This window comes from Myotis davidii, unplaced genomic scaffold (assembly GCF_000327345.1).
Source record: "Myotis davidii unplaced genomic scaffold, ASM32734v1 scaffold199, whole genome shotgun sequence".
NCBI lineage: Eukaryota > Metazoa > Chordata > Mammalia > Chiroptera > Vespertilionidae > Myotis > Myotis davidii.
This window is the reverse complement of record NW_006290680.1, coordinates 2763736-2783921: the sequence shown is the minus strand read 5'-3', so window position 1 is coordinate 2783921 and position 20186 is coordinate 2763736. Positions and strand designations below refer to the sequence as shown.

Genomic DNA, 20186 nt, shown 5'->3' with positions numbered 1-20186 from the left:
TCTCGTAGTTAAAGTGATTAATTACCCGCCTGGCACTTAGTTAAGGGGTTTTATTCCCTCCCTAACTTCAGGGGAAAATCTCTACCTGGGGAAACAACCTTTCTCAGAGAGGTGACCTTGGTTAAAACACACAGTGCCAAGAAGGTGAGCAAACATATTAAGAACAGTAGTCCATATATGCCAGGTCCCTTGAAACAGCAAGGATGGACCAGCTCCTTCCTTTTTTTTTTTTTTTTGCTTAACCCTTCACCTTTTTCTCATTCACCCCTCCAACCTGTCTACCATCTGACAGCTGTTAGTCTGTCCTATGTATCTATGCCTCTGTTTCTATTTGTTTGTTAAATTATTTTCTTCATTAGATTCCATGTATAAATGAGGTGATATAGCATTTGTCTTTCTCTGACTGGCTTATTTTACTTAGCATAATACCCTCTAGGTCCATCAATGCTATCACAAAAGGTAAGATTTCATTTCTTTTTACAACTGCATAGTATTCCATTGTGTAAATGTACCACAGCTTTTTTTTATCCACTCATCTACTGATGGGCACTTGGGCTGCTTCTAGATCTTGACTATTATAAAAACACTGCAGTGAACATAGGCGTGCATGTACTCTTTTGAATTAGGGTTTTGTTTTGTTTTTGGATATATTCCAAGAAGTGGAATCACTGGGTCAAAAGGCAGTTCTGTTTTTTGTGGGGGTTTTTTGAGGAAACTCCATGCTGTTTTCCAGTGGCATCCTTGCCATTCTTAACTTCTGCTTGGCAGGAGCTACCTCTTGTCTTTCACCCCCCTCCCTTAACATCGGCCTCCTGATACTCCGACTCTGGCTATTTCATCTGTTTCTCTGCTGGCTTCTTCTCTGGGACCCCTCCTGCCTTCCACTGAACTCCTGTCTCTATTATGGAAGTTTCATTCATTCCCAAGGCCTCAAGGAGCTGACTCCACAGGTAACTCCTAAATCCACTCTCCAGCCTCAATCTCTCCCTGAGCTGTAGACCTGTGGGCCAATGAAGTAAAAGAACATTATGAGGCTACACTCCTTTCCTCCCACTGTCCTCTACTTCTAGCAAAGGAGCCATCCCATCCATCAGTGTGAAAAATGCTAAGTGGCTCCTGACTTATCTTACCCCCATAGATGGGGAAGCAGTCTGAAAAATGCTAAGTGGCTCCTGACTTATCTTGCCCCCATAGATGGGGAAGCAGTCTGAAAAATGCTAAGTGGCTCCTGACTTATCTTGCCCCCATAGATGGGGAAGCAGTCTGAAAAATGCTAAGTGGCTCCTGACTTATCTTGCCCCCATAGATGGGGAAGCAGTCTGAAAAATGCTAAGTGGCTCCTGACTTATCTTGCCCCCATAGATGGGGAAGCAGTCTGAAAAATGCTAAGTGGCTCCTGACTTATCTTGCCCCCATAGATGGGGAAGCAGTCTGAAAAATGCTAAGTGGCTCCTGACTTATCTTGCCCCCATAGATGGGGAAGCAGTCTGAAAAATGCTAAGTGGCTCCTGACTTATCTTGCCCCCATAGATGGGGAAGCAGTCTGAAAAATGCTAAGTGGCTCCTGACTTATCTTACCCCCATAGATGGGGAAGCAGTCTCGGAGTAGCTCACAGAGCGACCCTTCCTTGTGCGGCTGAGGAGGGGACTGGACCCTCAGTGCCACCAGTATGAATAGGAGAGTTGTCATCTATTGTCCTTACTACCTCAGCGTGATTCTGAGCAGCAGCTTCCCACTCCTCTATGAAAGCGTAGGTGTGTCAGCAAATATGGAAATAGCCCCTTCCTCCAAATCTCGTTTTCACAGATTAGCTACAGGCTCTCCACTCTGCCTACATGGCAATAAGTGAGCTACGTGGCATCACAGCCTTTTAACCCCAGTGCATGGCACAGCATCCAGTGCAGCTATTGAGAAGATGAAATAACGTATGAGACAGTGATGGGGAGGGTGGGCAGGCCAGGCTTCTCTGGAGGGGTGACTTGGGGGTTGGTGTCCAAAAGGGGAGCCTCACCTTCTTTCCAGATAATCAGAGGAGCGTGTCCCCTGGAGGCTGCCCGAGGCTGGGTGACCGCTTGGTAGGAAGGTGTGTGGGGGATTTTGCCCTCCAATCTGGACCAGGTAGGCAATGTTTTAGGACCTCGTTCTGATGATTCTGCCACCCCATAATGTGCCTTCGCCGAGACCTGGGTGGGCAGGATTCGCGAACTAGAAGCTGCAGCCCGTGTTTGTCTCCTTTTCATACATTCACTGCACTATTACTTAGTCGGACACTCCCCAGCTCTTGGATTCAGTCCATTAATGACCTAGTTGACCCCTTCATTTTCCAACGGCCGAGTTTTTTCATATGCAGGATATTCACCAACCAGTTCACTACACTGGAAATGGAGGGAACGTTTCGAGTATCCCTCAGTGTCATTTTTATTCCCGGAGATGCAGAAAATGCCTAGAAGCTGCCTTTCAAATCCTTGCTTTAAAGGGGCAGGGACTGAAGGCACGGTTAGGCGGAGTCCTGAGAGTCCTCCTGGTGGAAACTAGGGAGCCTCTGCCGACTGGCAGGCACCCCAGTGCCAGCTCTGCAAGGTCTGTGAGAAGGCCGACTCCTGGGAGATGTTTTCTAAGCGTGACCCACCTGCACATCTTCTCCTCTCCACCTCGTTCTGAAAATGCCTAATCCACTTAGTGCCTCCCCAGCTTCTCAGGATTAAGGGAGGAGTGAGACGCACAAACCCAGCTTTACAGGCTTGGTGTCTCAGCCTGAAATCACAGGAGCGTGGCCTGTGACCGATGTCCGGGGAGCAGCTCAATGTGCCGGGTGTGCACGTGTATGTGTTCCCCTGTGTCTTTGGTAACACGTTCTGCTCATCTGTGGGATATGAATACAGGCAGGGAAAAGAACAGGAACAAATGGTCTCTCCTCTGGGCAGAGGCAGGCAAGTGGAGATTGCTTACAAGGCCACTGAGGGCCTGGCCTGCATGGTTGTCATGATGGAATTCCTAGCAAGGCAACCACAACAGGAATTGTGGCGGCCACAGAGCTTAAGTGGCAGCTTGTGTTATGTCCTGTGCGCCCCACCCTTGACTTTGTATGTGCATTACTCCTATTGGAGCCCTCTAACTCTCTCTGAAAGCGGTTGTCATTGTCCCCATTTTGCTGATGAGAAAACTGAGTTTCAGCAAGATATAGCCAGATTCTACATTTTGGAGAAATGAGCCTAGGGTTAGTGGAACAAGTTGAAATCCATAAAGCAGTGCCGTATTTTAGCTGTTTTCTTGATTCTTGGGCTTCTTTAAAGTTGTTTGTAGCTCATTTGGTTCAGTGTCATTCCATACACCAAAAGGTTGTTGGTTTGATTCCTGGTCAGAGCACATATCCATGTTGCAGGTTCCATCCCTGGTCAGGGTGCGTACCAGCGGTAACCAAATTGATGCTTCTCTATCATCGATATCTCTCTCTCTCTCTCTCTCTCTCTCTCTCTCTCTCTCTCTCTCTCCTCCATTCTCTCTAAAACCAATAAAAACATTTTAAAAATTAAAAATGGCTTTGCATGGCAATCGTGATGACTTTAATGGCACCACATTACCTCGAAAACAGTGATGGGGTTTTCCAGGGATGAGGTGGAACAGTGGGAAAACAATGGACTGCCTGCTTCCCCCAATCCAAGACACACACACACACACACACACACACACACACACACACACACACACCTATTTGTTTATGTCTTAGATTACGTGATGTGTCAGGACCAAACTAGAACTTTTATCTTAGTCCGGACCTCTATAAACTGCATCATCCAGAATGTCTTATTAAACATCTGCTCTGTTCCAGGGCCTGTGATGGGTGCAGGAAGCTACAGATATCTTTGGGTTGCTAAGGAGAAGCAGTAGTTTCCAAGTTGTTACTGTACCAATCCTCAAACTTGATAGAAGTCTTTGTTTTTAAACAGCTTAGTACGCACCCTCACTCATTCTCTTTTTCTCTTTCTCTTTTGACATTATATAGCATTTTTTATGTATTTGGATTTATTGATCTTTCTCTTAGGGTTTCTGGATTGTGTGTAAAGAAACAGAAAGGCTTTAGATACCCCAAGGTTTTAAAAGAAAGCACATGTATTTTCTTCTGAGTTTCAGTGGATTAATTTTTGTATTTAAATTTTGATTGATTTGATGTTGTTATACAGTGTACAATATGATGCATTTTTGGGAAGGTCCTCCTTTTATTGTAGACAAAACCCTTATGGCATTTGGATCTATTTCTTTACTTTCTCATGTTCCATTGGCCATTGGTCTGTTGATACGACAGTTATTGAGGTTTAATAATTAAGATGTTACTTTTGAGGTTTTATGTTGTATTTACACATTGCTAAGGCTTTCCCATAGTTTTGTCTATTCTTGCTATTCTATTTCCCCTAAGTCCTTTAGAATGGATGAAAAGCTCTGTCTCCTTTATCTAATTGACACTGACTCATTCTCCAGATTCAATTAAAAATATCCTCTTCTCTGAGGAGCCTTCCCTGATGTCCTCGGGCTTTATCATGTTCTCCAACCCTGGTTTGTTCCCAGGGGGTCTCCTCTGTCACCTGCTCAAATGGTTCAGGCTTACGATTGGCTGCTTTTCCGCATCCCCCACAGCCATGCTTTCCCTGAGGGCAACACAGAGTCAGCCTCCCTGTTGCATCTGTTAGCAGAGAGAGCAGTGCCCAGCACATAGCAGGGGCTTGCTCCAGTGACCTATTGCTTCATAATTAACCACCTGAAACTCAGGAAATAAGACAACAATGCTTTCTTTTTCTCCCTCATGAGGTGAACCGTGACAGAGCTCAGCTTGGTGGCTCCATGTTTGGGGTCCCTCATTTGATTGCTCCCAACAGTAGCTGGAGCCATCTTTAAAGCTTCTCCACTTGCAAGTCTGGTGGCTCTTGCTGGCTGTCCCCTGGGGCCTCAGCTGGTGCTGTTGGCTGGGCCACCTAACTGTGGCCTCGCCATGTGCTTCCTCACAGCATGGCTCTGGGCTCCCAGAGCAAGAGAGCCTGGTGGGGGCTGTATTGCCTGTTATAATACAGCTTCAGAAATCACACTGAAGCATGTTCACCGTATTTTCTGGAGTGAGGTAGTCTCAAAGGTCCATCTAGTTTCAAGAGGAGATGTAAACTCTACTTCTTAATAGGCAGTGGCAGAGTCAAACTGTAGATGTGAAATAAGCAGTATAGTAATGGCCATCTCTGGAAAATGTAATCTGCTACAGTGCCCCAGACATGCTTGTCAAATATTTGTAAATGCACGATTTAACATCACTGGGATGGTTACACGCTGCAGCCAGACCTGACCCAGAGCTGCTGACCTATCGGTGAACAGCAGGTGCCTGCCATGAGTGCCCTCCCCAGGTGGGGTGGGAAGCCAGGTGCTGGGTTCCCGGGAGAGTTCTCCCATTTAGGGAGCCGTTTCAGGAGCCGCGCCATGATTTGTGCAGTCGAGTCGGTAAAGCATTTTGAGTTCTTGGTCATAAACTTCCTCTCTCCCATTCACAGCAATGAGTTTGCTTTCCCGTCTCTACTCTCTGAAGTGAGTGCTTTAAACAAGACGGATGTTGGAGAGACGGTATACTAAGTGTTTCTGCTGAAATGTGGGGTTTCTGTGCAGATGGAAGGTACTGCCCACAAATGGAAGCACTGAACTTGCTGTTGGGACCATCGCGTTGATCGTTTTTGCTCTCAGAGGTGCCTCTCCCGAGTGGAGGAAGCGAAGAGGGGTGGAGGAGTTGCCCTCTTGGGTTCTGCCAGGTAAAGGGAACTTGGGCAAGGTCTGAGAGATGCAGGAAGTCAAATGAGAGAAGTCCCCACCCTGCTGGGCCTTGACCCATCTGATGAGAAGACTGGTACTGGGGTGGAGGGGTGGGTGTTGCTCTGCTCTTGTCTCAGTGATGGCATTGAACTGTCCAGCATGGCGTCTGCCTGTGCGGGGACTTGTTGCAGGAAGGCAGCCTCCGTGGTGCTGAGACCGCCTTGAGTGAGCGTGGCGGTTACTGTGGAGGATAGGGTCTGGCTCCACGTTCTTGGCTGATGTCCTAGCTCTGCCACTTCCTGGTGCTGCACCTGGAGCATGTGGCCTCACTTCGCACGGCCTCCAGGGTCCCACTCAGTAACAGGGACAATGGTAGTTCCTGTTCTTCCATGTTGTTGTGAGGATTTAAGCAAAGGGTTTAGAACAGTGCCCAGACACAATAAGTACTCAATAGCATTAACTGTTGTTTTCACTGTTGCTGTCAATGTTTTTCTTGTCACCATTACTCACAGACTGCTTCCCCAGACCTCTAGACCACATAGATAATTCTACAAGTTCTAGTAGCCGCATTAAAAAGGGGAAATAGGTGAAATTCGTTTGAGTGATGTGTTTAAGTTGGCCCAATATATCCAAAATAGTATCATTTCAATATAAAATCAATACAAAATGACTGATACACGTCACACGTCACATGTCTTTTTTTATGCTAGGTCGTAGCTGCATTAAAAAGGGGAAATAGGTGAAATTCGTTTGAGTGATATGTTTAAGTTGGCCCAATATATCCAAAATAGTATCATTTCAATATAAAATCAATACAAAATGACTGATACACGTCACATGTCTTTTTTTATGCTAGGTCTTTGGTATTTGAAATATGGGGTGTTTTTGAAGCACATCTCAGTCTGCACTGGCTACATCGCAAGGGCTTGATAGTCCTGCATGGCTGGAACCACCATAAACTCAGCTAGAGCTGACAAGATGCCTTTGAGGGCAGAGAGATGAATTTTATTGAGCACCTACTATATGCCAGGCACATTACATGTGCCATATAATTTAATCTTTACAACCATCTTCCCAGCAGCTATTTAGCCAAAGAACTCATTTAGCCAAAGTCATGCAGCTGGGCAGAGGCAGGATTTGAAAGCAGGGCTGTGTCTGTGACCTGGATCGTGACTCAGTGTGAGGCTGGGGATCTGGTTCCAGTCTGTGCAGGGGTCACAGTTGAGTGTATGTCCCAAGGTCAGGATTCAGTTCATGATTAGGTCGAAGTTTGATGTTTGATCCGAGTCTGAGGTCAGGCCTCTGCTTTGAGTCAGAGTCTAAATGCATTTCATGTCCAAGGAGCAGAGTGGTGCATGTGGCAAACTCATAAGAGTTCACAGTTTTAAGGTTGGCCCTGAGCTGACCACATGCCTGGCAATACCTTTGAAAATACCAGGACTTGTTCTTTCTCTGCCTTTTGTGGAAGCAAGTGACCAGGCCACCTAGGGAACACTGCACGTGCTTGTTTGGAGGCACAGCTGCCGTGAAGGTGAGGGATTTAGTAGCAGCCGTAACTTCCCCAAGGGATGTTGGGTGCACACAGCGGCCAGACGCCTCCACCATATCTACCCAGAGGGAATCAGAATCTATGAAACTGGATTCCAGCAGCAGCCCTGTTACACAGAGCGACCCGGTGAGCCTGCAGGACAGGCCAGGCACAGCTCACAGGGACTCAGCCTGTGGGGCTGGACCATGGTGTGGGTCAGGGCATTTGGGGAGCCCAGAACTCTGCATGCCATTCACTCCTGAGGACTGAGCTGAGTCGGGGGCGCCACCGGCGGGGGCTTGGAAGGCTCCGTTTGTTAGAGCAAATCAAGTGTCAGGCAGCAGGCCACAGAGGGTCACCGCTGGCACAGGTTAAATAAATGATGGTATAGCCATCCAGGGAAATGTTACTCGGTATAGAAATGAATGAAGAACAACTTTCAAATAAAATATTAGGATAAAAGCAAGGTAGGAATAGGATGTGTAGTATGCTCTCTTTTGTGTAAGAAAACGTGGAAATAAAAAAGTCCAAGTATGTATGAGATGCTAAGAAAAGGAGTTCTCCTTTTTATAGAGATTGACAAGGAAAGTCTTCTTAACAAGGGGCCGAGCACTGTCCAGGGGCCATATGTCGGGGTCTTGGATAGCTTCTCAAACCCCAGGCACTCGGCGGGGGGGGGGAGTTGTGGGGGGGCAAGCTCTTCATTGCTGCCACATCCCCAAGTCCACATCCTCCTCTGAGTGTGGCAGGGAGCAGAGAAGAGAGTCAAATGGAGCAGCCGCACCTCTGAGATCCAGGGGACCTACTAGAAGCAGGTGCCCTGTGGTTTCTTCCCATGTCAGGGTAGAAATGTGCTTTGGGAACCTGACCATAAGCCTCTTACTGATTAGTTTTAACGGAAACAAAAATGATTTTGCAAGAAAACTAAAGCAGTGAGAAGCGATAGAACTAAACATCCACACGCTGTCAGTATTCCCTCTGGGTAGAAGGGGCTTTTTCGTGTTGTGGCTGCAAAAGGACTGAAGCAAACTGCTTCGAAAAGCGATTGTGCATTCATAACGCAGTTTCAGAGCGCTTATGTTTTTGTTTGACAGGTACATATTTCATGAGAACAACATTGAACGTGTATTTAATCAGGATTTGTAGGGAATCGCTCGTAATCCTTTTATGTTTCTTCTTTATATTTCTAGATTATAAATTTGCTTCACTGCACATACCACAAAATGATTAAATAACTGAAAAGATTGGCAGTGCAATTGAACTGAATATCAGCAAACACTGTAGATGCACATGGTTGTGTGTGTTCAAGTGTGTTGTGTATGTGTGTATTATTACAATATGTTGAAGATACGTCAAAAATATAATTTTATTTCAGTGGAAGAGGGACATGTTATTCAATAAACACTTTTGAAGCACTTGGCAACTATTTGGAGGAAAATAATTATGTCCTCACCTTCAAACAACTCCTCCCCCCAAAAAAACACCTCCACAAATTACTGGTATTAAATAATCACAAATATTAAGACTGGAATCAAAAAGCAATTTAAACAATATATAGGTAAAAATCCACATATGGTCTTGTATAGGGAATTATTTCATAGCTTTCTGCCTTAGTTTCTTCATCTATACAATGAGATGATAACAGTGTCTGTTTTATAAGATTTCTGTGGTGATTAAATGAGTAATCTCTGTAAAGCCTTTAGAAAAGTTCCTGGCATGTGGAAAATGCGATGTAAGTGTTAACTATTGTGCTTGTTTCTAAATGTGATATCAAATAGAGGAACCAAAGTGAAATGATAGATGTGACTGTATACACTTTCAGAATTTCTGAATGTTAAAAGAATAACATAACAAAATAGAAGGCAAATGGCATTAAAATTCCACCTAGAAGACAGAAAAATTCCACCTAAAAGTCAGAATACAGAAAGGAGTTATTTCAAGTCAGTAAGGGAAGAGACTTCTCAACGGAAACCAGGGCTTCAATAGGCCAGTCATAAAAGAAGACATGTGTGATGATTCATTCTCTTTTTCTCCTCTTGAGAATAAGTTCTAATTCTTCTCTTTATTATTTTTTATTTTTAAAAATATGGTTTTTTTATTGATTTCAGAAAGAGGAAGGGAGAGGGAGAGAGAAATAGAAACATCAATGATGAGAGAGAATCATTGATCGGCTGCCTCCTGCATGCCTCACACTGTGGATCAAGCCTGCAACCTGGGCATGTGCCCTGACCAGGAATCAAACCATGACCTCCTGATCCATGGGTCATAGCTCAACCACTAAGCCACACCGGCTCGACTAATGATTCATTCTTTCAACAAGTATTTGCCATGTGCCTGCTGTACAGTGGACTCCCAGGACACTGGGTACAGTGGGGAGCAGAACGAAGCCCCTGCTCTCAAGAAACTTACATTCTAGTAGCCAATAAGTATATAAACAGGAGCCCAGTTCCTAGGGACCAAAAGAAATGCAGTCAAACAAAGAGTAACCTTTTTTCTGTTGTTTTCATGCACCCAAATAGCAAATAGTTTTGAGTGATTTTATCATATAGCAGTGATGATGCAAGGAAATTAGTACCCTTACAGCAGAAATCAGTTCAGTACCGTCCATATGGAATTTTTTCAGTAAGTGCTCAAAGATTGTCAATAGTGTGATTTCTTCAACTCAACAATTTAACCTACAGGAAGTTATTTTGAGGAATGATCAGAAAAGCATAGGAAGATTTCTATATAAGAAACGTATTCAAGAGATGTTATAAGAAGTGTATGCATTCTTTGATTGATTCACTCATTTGTAAATATTTATTGGTCACTGCTGCATGCTGGATACTGATCAAGGTCTTGGGGACACCTGGGACACCCACAGTGATAAAAGCAGAAGAAGCTCCTGAATAAATGGCCATCTATAATAATAAGAGTATAATATGTTAATTAGACCAGTCATCCTTCTGGACATCCTTCCGGACAACCTTCTGGATGACCTTCAGACTAAGTCGGGGCTGCAACGGAAGCCCGGGTCCTGGGTGCCTGCTTCCTACTGGAGGGAAGCCCGGGTCCCGGGTGCCAGAGGGAAGCTGGTGCCAGCAGCCAGGGAAAGGAAGACCTACTCTTGCATGAATTTCATGCATTGGGCCTCTAGTCTATATATATAAAAGCCTAAGTGACCATTCAACTGGTAGCTATGATGCGCACTGACCATCAGTGGGCAGGCGCTCAACACACAGGCATGGAAACATGGAACAGACTGATGAATCTCAGAGGGAAGGGGGAGGGGGAGGACAGGAAGAGATTAACCAAGATCTTATATGCATACTAGAGGCCTGGTGCACGGATTCGTGCACTGGGCCGGTTTCAGCCCGATTCCCCACAGGCCAGGCTGAGGGACCCTACTGATGCACAAATCCGTGCACTGGGACTCTAGTTTTGTAATAAATCTAGGAGGACAGGGAGTCAAATATGTAGCTCAAATCAGGAATCTGCTAATGGAGTCCTTAATGTTCCAGAGCCTTCTCATCTGTCTGCGTGTCTAGGTCTTTGAGCAAGCTAGCATTCCTAACTCAGGCCAGCATGTCTGGGGCTCTGTGCACCGACCACCTTCATATGCATCTATGGGGATTGGAGAGGGAGGGCCGAGCTGACACTCGCCTGGCCAAGCCACTGTTATTATGACAATCATTTAGTTCTCAGCAGGTAACCCAGAGTGCTGGGTTCACTCGTGAGAATCAAAGCCAGGATCCAAGTCCCTTTTTTGTGTCCTGTACTGTTGTGCATTCATTTCAATTATTGATTTAGAGCAGAATTTAAGTTGTCTATTGATTTGGGCTTTAAATAGCCCGGGAATGCTTCAGGCAGGAGCCCAGACAACAGTAAGAATTCCCCTACACCTAGCAGCACCCCTCAAGCTCTGTGTTATTTCCAGGTGCAGTGATCATGTCTTAAGTGTACCTTTGAGATACACTTTGTATTGCTTTGAGATATTCTTTCCCCCCTCCCCCTTTTAACACAATATAATCTGCCCTTCCCAAGAGTTTCTTTCATATTCTCATTTCAAGTTTGATTTCCTCCTCTATGCAAACACCTTTATTAAGGTCACATATTCCGCCCCATCTGTCAAAGAATTGGGACTAGAGTAGTGATAAAATATGACTCTGTGATTTAACAACCAGTCCTGCAACCTTAGGCCCTTTTCTTCTGCAGTCACCAATTAGAGAGATCATTCAGTTCAATAAATACATTATTTATTGAGCTCCCAGTTGGTGTCAGCCAGGGTTCCAGGCGGTTGGGGTACATCGATAACAAAACAGACACATCCCTGCCTTCCTGGTGCTTACGATCTCAAGACAGAAAATAAGCCATACGCATATTAAATGACTAAAGTTCATGATAGAGTTAAAGGTATTAAGTACTTTAAGAAAATGTGCAGCAGAGTAAGGGAGATTGGGGATGCTTGCAGAGAATGGAGTTTATAATTTTAAAGAGAGCAGCTCCTCTCAGCCTCATTGAGGAATTGATATATTGGTCGAATTGAAGGAGGTGAGAAGGGTTTAGGCAAATGGATCTTGAAGGGTGGGGGAGAAGGCAGGCTTTGTAGCGTAGGGACAGCCAGCGCAAAGTCCCCGAGGCAGTAGCCTGCTTTCTGTGTTCAGAGAGCAGCAAGGAGGCCAGGGAGCCTGGAGTTGAGTGTGTGAGGGGGAGTGTGGAGGAGATGAAGGCAGGGAGGCAAGTGGAGACTGGATCTCCCAAAGGCCTCCAAGGCCACTGGAAGGATTTCAGCTTCTGTTGTGCACGACAGGGGAGGTGTTGAAGGGTTCTGAACAGAAGAGTAAGATGGTTTGCTTGGGTGGGGAGAGGATATATCAGGCTACAGAGTTGAGAACAGACAGAAGAAGACCATTGCAAATCCAGAATGCAGAAGACGGTAACATCTGTAAGGGAGGAGCTGGTGGAAGGGATTGGATTTCAGACATGTTTTGAAGATCCAGCCAAAGGATGTGTTGGTGGAGAAAGAAGAGAGAAAGACAGGTGAGAGAAAGAGAGGAGGGTGAGGCCTGGGCTCCTGCAAGCATTGGATGGCTGCGCACTGGTGTGGGGGAGGATGTGGACAGAACAGGCTCACTGGGGAGGTCAGCAGTTCCGTTTGGGGCATGTGAGGTATGGACTGCCCCTGGGGATCTACAGACAAGAGATGTAGGCAGACAGGCCTTCATTGGAATCACATCTCCACCACTTGTTTGCTCTGTGCTCTTCAGAAAAGCACAAACATCCCTGAGTCTCAGATGCCGCACTCCTGAAAGGCAGGGACTTCTCCCAGGTGCACTGCCCTGGAGGTGGTGAGGAGGGTGAAATGATAGGGCAGGTGTGTCCTGGAGGCCAAAGGAACTGTGGAAGTGTGTCCCTGCCTGGCACGTTTCCAGAAAGGCCAGGGATTCCAATCTGAACTAATAAACTCTAGTAATTCACTTCCCTTCTCTGGGCCTCAGTTTCCTCCTTTCTAAAGTAAGAGTTGACATGAATCACCTTTCTGGTCTGTTTTGGCATTAAGGTTGCATGAGTGTGAGGACCTCAAGGTTAGAGGGGCTCTGCCTTCCAGGTTGCTAGTGTCATTCCTCATATCAGGAATTCACGTGTGTGTGTGTGTGTGTGCGTGTATGCATTCTCTCTCTCTCTCTCACTCTGAACCCAGCTCAGCTGGTTTTCTTGAGTCTGGACAGATCCCATCTTCCTGGGCCTCCAGTGACTGCCTCTGGCCAATCCCTCTTTAATTTGAGCTGCAGAGCTCTGTGCTGTTGACCTCCTTCGTCTCTGGCCCATAGTCTGGCGGCCTGGCCCTTCCTGGTGCCACACCAGACAGGAGAGCAGAGCATCAATGCCATGGAATAAATGGCTGCCTCTTCGCGGCAGTTCAGTCACACAGAGGCCAACATCACAGATCTGCCACACCCTTTTGTTTACACTGAGAGGGGCCCAGGTCAGGAAAGAAACAACAGGTTTGTGTGACTCCCCATGTCCTCAGACCTGCTTGCTTGGCTCTCCATCCCTGCCCCCCCTGCCCCTCCTCTGGGGCACTTGCACCACCACCTGAGTGGTGCCACCAGGCTGCCTCCTTCCCTGTATCCCAAGAGTCTTATTCATTCAGCTCCCATTGGGAGGTGACCACGATTGGCACGTTTTGAGGACTGAACTTCTTTAAAGTTAGTTGATTTTCTTGCAACCACATTATGCTGCTGTGGTCTGATTTTGCAAAGAGCTTGATGTTTCCTTTCTGTTCTGTCCTAACAGCCATTGGTGTTAAACTGACCTATCTAGCATTGTTGTTTTAACTATCTCTATATTGGTCCTCTTTCTTGGTGTCGGCCTGTTTGGAGTTTTTTTGCAAACTGTTAATTCCACTTGTTTCGAAAATACTTCTTGACCCGAACATTCCAGTAGACTTTATTGTCAGTTTTATTCTTCCCCATTTTACTCCCCGCATCAGCCCTAACCACCCATTTGCCACGGCATTTACCACACTCTACCACAATGGCCTGTCTCCCCCACCAGATGGTTAAAGCAGGAGTTAGGTTTTGGCCACCTCTGTGGCAGCCAGGTCAGGGCAGATGCCCATGGCAGTTCAGGGAACATTTGCAGAATGAACGAATAGATGAAGGAATTAATAAATCAATCACACAGAGGAAATGCTAACAGATTCACTTATGTTCCTACCCAGGAAAATGTGTAAACATGTCTATGCCTTTGGGTCTCTCCAAAACTTAGTTCATCTTATAAAAGCACAGGAAGTTCTGGAAGCGGGTCATTTTCTTGACTGGGATACCTCCTGGGTCAGAACAGCACATTCGTTCACATCAGGAGGGCTCAGAGCCATCCTGAGCAGGGCAGGCAGGGCCATGGGAGCCCATGCCACATGCTTCCAGGGCCCTGCACAGGATGGCCGATTGGATGCTCTCTGACTCCCGTCCTCCTGCCTGAGAGAGGTCGTTCATTGCCTCGCTGGTGCACCGAGTCAGCCGGCAGGTGCTGGCACTGGCATCGGGTCAGGCGCTGTGCTGAAAGGCATAGCTGCGCTGCTGACCATGAACAGGCTCCCTTCCAGATGCTGACTCAGCAGAGAAGCACACAGAGGGTCCAGAGGAGGCACTCGGGGTGACTTAGGACTTGGGGGTGGCTGCCCAGAGGAAGTGATATCTGAACTGGGAGTAGTCAGGGTGAGGACGAAAGGGGCAGAGTGTGGCAGAGGGACATGTGGTGGCCGCCAGGCCCAGAGGGGAGAGGTCACCTACTGCCCCCAAGGCTCGCACTGGCTGGGATGCAGAATGTGGATAGAGCTGGTTTCTACAGGGACTGTTGGCCTGTTAGGAGTGTGGCTCTCATTGGGAACGTGTTGGGGGCCCTGGGGAGTGTTAAGCAGAGAAGGGACATGATCAGACCTGCATCTTAGGATGCTCACTGCTGCTGGGTGGAGGACGGTAGGGGACAGACAGAATATTCAAGGAGTCAGCTATGTCGTTGTCCAGGCAAGACAGGATGTGGCTGCACCAGTGGGGCCGTCGAGGGGGCGGAGAACAGCGGGCAGACTCAAGGGGATTTTAGAAGGTAAAATGCACAGGCCTGCGATTTGTTAGATAGGAATTGGCAAATAGCAGCCTGGGCCACCCTGGCCTCGGGCCTGGTTTGTGAAGTGGTGGAGGACACGTGCACGTAGGGGCAGATTAAGAAGTTGCCACAGAGACCTTCTGGCCTCCGAGCCAAAAATGTTTACTCCCTGGTCTTTTATAGAAGCGGTGTGTCTAGGCCTGAATTAGATGGGAGGCTCTGGGGGAGGTGGGGAGAGAAGGACCTGAGGGTGACACCAGGTTCTGTACGTCGGTATCTGCTGGTGAGATGGAAACCCAGGAGTGGCAAAGGAGCTCCTTGGTCTCTCCAGCCGTGCTCCAGCCTTGCTTCCCAACTGGCCCTGACTTCACCTGGCTCTTCCCAGCTTCCTGCCCAGAAAAGCTGGCTGGCCCACAGCTGGGGGTGGACTGTTCTTCCAAAGCTGTGACCTCGGGTTCACCTGAGCACAGGGTTACCTCTGGGCCACTGCCTACATTCCTGGGATTTTCCATGCACTTGTCACCCATCTCTGGCATCAGAACTGGATCTGCCCCCAGCTGTGCTGCCAAAGTCCCAGCAGCCCGTAGGTCCACCTGAACCAGTGCCCGGAAGTCACCTGGGCTAATGCTCCATTGTTCACCCGCTCGGCTCCAGCAATGGGACCTGCGAGGACATGGACCTGCTATGACTGTCTTCCTCTAAGGCAGTTCACCTTTGGTGGGTGTGTAAATCCACTTTTCTACATGTCAAAGTGACATTTTCATGACGCCCAAGGTTATTAAGTGGCATCTTTGGACGCCCACTTTTTAACCAAAGAGGAGTAGGCTGGAAAATGTCAGTAGCGGTAATGCGCAGTGATGTCCCCAGCACCCTCTTGATTGAAGAGTGATGGAAATGGTGTGACCACAGAGCCCTTTGCAGGGCATTGCCAGTTAAAGAATTTGTTCAGACAAATCAGTTTTTCCCCGTAACCCTGAGTGTCTTCAATAAAATACCAGCTGGCACCGCCTTCCAACTGCCTAGGGAATGTCAGAAGCTCGGTCTGCGATGCTCTGACAGGCTCACAGCCCCCAGCTCACATCTGCAGGTGCAAGGCTCCTGCTGCTCAGAGCCCAGCCTGCCCTCAGCTGAGGCATGGAGGAATATGTGCTGGTCTACTCAGAGACCACCTGCTGGCAATGGGGCTGTTTCACCCCCTTCCCCCACTGGAGCAGGAGGGTCTGTCTTGATACCTGTGTAGACAGAGGTTTGAATGGAAGGATAGATAGAAAGAAGGAATCGGGGTCTGGTGAAGTGAGAACTTGGATTGTGCTGTAGTCACCTGGTAAATGCCCCCAATTTACACCTGGGCTACAGGCTAGAATTCCTCCTGGGGTCTGAGACTCACAGGTTCTGGCTGAATTCCTGCCAGAGTGCTGTCAGGTTCCCCCACCCTCTTTATTGAGGAGCCTCTCTGGGCCAACAGCTTTGTCTCCTAGAAAAGCCCCTTCTTGCCAGGGGAGATTTCACTTAGACCATCGTGAGAAAGGCAGTTGGGGGCAATCATTCCACCAGCAGAGAGATCCCGTAGTGCAGTGGTAGGCAAACCGTGGCTCGCGAGCCACTTGCGGCTCTTTGGCCCCGTGGCATGGGCCACGAAGTTTCAATCGCACTGTACATGCACGCCCACACATGGTATTTTGTGGAAGAGCCACACTCAAGGGTCCAGTTTGCTGACCACTGCCCTAGTGGCCAGCGTGCTTGCCTGCCCGGGGCACCCTAGGTTTGCACTGCCAGGGTTATTCCTATCGTCATTCCCCCGTCTACACCATCACCAGGAGCCTTAGCTGGGAGCTTCTCTCCTTCTCTGTGTGAACACCCACATTCAGCTCCACGGTGGCCAGCAGCCCCATCTCCTCCTCTGGGTGCCTTTCATCCATCAGGATGGCACGTCATTTCTCATCTCCATTTTCTTGTGGACACCTTGCTCGGTGAACCTCCTACACCTTGTTGCCCAGCTCCCACAACATTCATCAGTTGTTAATGACTAAATTATTCGTTCTTTACTTTGCACACATTTGTTGAGCAAAGGTGCTGGGCACTGGGGCTTGGCTGGCGAACAAAATGCATGTGGGCCCTGCCCTCATCGAGCTTATATTCTAATGAGGGAGACAAATACTTTAAAAGGACCAAGTACAGATCTTGTTCATATGAAAAATGAATCTCTCTATTATAGCTGGACATTATCTTTTTTTGTTTGGAGGGGGGTGGTTAGTCCTTACTGACTAGAAGGGACAGGTGTATTAGGACTTCTAGGATGCTCTAGAACGCAGAGGATGTTTATTAGGCCATGGCTGGCAGACAGGGGCATGGAGCCTAAACCACCAGCAGCATAGCTGGGTAGGAAAGACAGACATGTCCATCCTTCTAGTGTTGGAAGCGTTTTTATACATAAAATCTGGAGGAGGAAGATGTAAGCTGTTCTGAAAGGATTCACATTAGCTGGAGACATAGGGAACAGGAGAAGGTGAAATGGGGCAATAGAGTCTGCAAGCAGCAGGTGTCTGCGCCTGCGGATGTTGGCTGTGGGCAGCAGTTGGAAAGTTCATGAGCACATAAGAAGCTGAGGCTCCTGGTTGCCATGGTGCCTGGCTCTTCTCTCTCTGGGATAATCGTGGAAATAGCCACCTGGAAATTACTCTTGAATCTCAACAGATATACAAGAATGCGAACAGTCTTTTGTCAGAACTGGTTCACAGCTATTAACAGGCTAACTGTTTGGTCTCTTTCTCTCACTCTCTACCCACTGCAGTTTTAATTTAGAACATCTCAAGTTTTTTCTTGTCATATGCTTTGCATAATGTATAAAAAAGTTGAATAATTGTGAACAAATAGGATTGCCAGGGAATAATGTTTCACATTCCTTATACCTGGTGGTTGAATCATGTGCATTTCTTTGTTAGTTTCTAACTTTCTGCAGTTTACTAATTTCTCATAAGAAACACATTGGTTATTTTAAAAAATCAGCCTTGATAAAAGGAAGGAAGGAAGGGAGAGAGGGAGGGAGGGAGGGAAGGAAAGAAGGAAGGAAGAAAAAAGGAAAGGAGAGAGAAAAAGAAAAGAAAAAAAAAGAGAAAAGAAAGCCTTGTGTGGGTAGAGATTGAAAAGAATGAGGCGAGTTTCTCAAGATTCTCTGGAGCCAAACTGATGGTTGACCCAATGCTCTGATGGGTCTTAACTCCCAGGTCAGGTGTTAGGCATCAGCCACTTTGTGGGGGTGGGGGTGAGCAATAGACAAAGGACATTGTTTGCCTTGGTCCTGCTGCAGATGACATTCCTTAATTGTGTGATCAAATGGCTACCCAAAGCCAGAAGTGTCTGCCCAGGTGCAGTAGGCTCCCTGGTGACAGACTGTATACCCACCCAGTGCACATGGCCTTGCTTAGCATTTCCCAGCAAGGGTGGCTGAGATGTGGGCACAGAGGGACATCTCTAGAACTGTGCATCATCCAGATACAGTAACTCAATTCCATTGATGTTCATTTCTACATGCAGTTAAAGCTACTTATTAGTAACCCACAAAGTCCCTCCATTTGTACGGGAAATGAAAATTTGTGTTCTTGCACTAAAATTAGTTCATTAGCAGAGCTTTCTGAGGATCTAATTCATTATTCTGCTAAAACTGTTGGCTGCCTTGCTGGCACTAATGCTCAGACAGCTTAACCACGGAACCTGTAGATATGCACATTTACAAACAGTGGCGCTCGCCCTAGTTTTTGTAAAGAACATTTTGTTATACATCCTAAGTGTGGTCTTAAATTAGTTGTAATTTTCAGTAACTCTTTTCCTTGCATTAATATAACTACAGAAGTGCTGTTGGGTTTTATTTTTGTTGCCTGTCATTGCTGCATTGTTACAGTTTTGGTCATTCTGTCCATGTCTGACTTTAATATATCATCCAGCTCATTGCCAGTTAGAAAGTGAGACGGGGAAAAAGAGATAAGCTGGGGCCGTTACCTTGCCTATTTGAGTTAGCTGCAGGCAGAAAAGTTTGGGGACTACTGAGATAGGTGACTGGCACAGGCTGTAGGAGGTGCCGAGAAAGATGACAAATAATGTGAATTTCCTTGGAAAATCTTGGGCGACATTTCCTGGAAACATCTAAATGTCGGAGTAAATGGTGTATTAATTACGAGGCTCTCACCTTGGTAATTAAGCAATAAAAGCCCATCAGGCAGTGCAGTTGTGGGCGATTAGAGCTGTTTTTGGTGGAGTCAGAAATTTGCAGCTGAAGATGAAGTGGTTTCCACCACCTGAGAGATGCATTAATCACCGGGGCACCCCTCCCTGGTGGATTTGGTTGGTTATTTGGAATGGCATTCACACATTAAAGTGAGGAATACCTGTACCTGCTGAGAGAGTCAAGGGCAGTTACTCAGCGAGGACAAGCAGGGTGTCTATGTGTAATGTCTTGACTTATTATAGCATCTGCCCAGGGGTCACCTTTGTGCTACTTTCGGGAGGTACAGATGGCAGAGAGGCCCCAAACACTAATGCCATGTGTAAGTGACCTTTAAAAGGATAAAGGGCACATCCGTTTCAGAGACAGACAGCTCTGAATTTAAATATTAGCACCTGCCCTCACTATGCAAAGCTGGGCAAGTTACTTAATCTTGCTGATCTTCAGTTTCCTCTTCTGTAATATGGGCATATTGACTTGCATTAGTCAGCTATTCCTATGTTAGAAGTCAAGCATGAAATAACAGTGGCATATAACTATGAGAAATTTTTTTCTTGGAGTTTTTGAAAATTGATTTTTCCAGTTAGAGTTGACATATAGTATTTTTTTTTTAAATCTTCACCTGAGGATATGTTTTTATTGATTTTAGAGGGAGAGAAAGGAGAGAGAAAAAGAAACATCGATGTGAGAGAGAACCATGGATTGGTTGCCTCCCATACATGCCCCAACCAGGGATTGAAGCCACAAACCAGATATATGCCCTGACTGTGAATCGAACCCACAACCTTTCTGTGTATGGGATGGTGCTCCAGCCAACTCAGCCACCCAGCCAGGATATATACAATATTATGTTAGTTTCAGATGTATAACCTAGAGACTATCCTATCTAATAAAAGACAAAAATGGTAATTGGCGTACGACCAATACCCTTTTCATTGGCTAATCAGGGCTCTATGCAAATTAACTGCCAACTAAGATTGACAGTTAACTGCCAACTAAGATTGGCAGTTAACTGCCAACAAGATGGCGGTTAATTTGCATATGTAGGCAAAATGCAGGGAGGCAAATGC

The 20186-nt window shown here is 46.7% G+C and overlaps 1 protein-coding gene across 1 annotated transcript in view; it reads left to right on the top strand.

Moving 5' to 3' along the window:
- The window catches only part of PTPRT (protein tyrosine phosphatase, receptor type T), a 720009-nt gene that overhangs the window by 229583 nt on the left and 470240 nt on the right, over positions 1–20186 (top strand). The window lies entirely within an intron of this gene.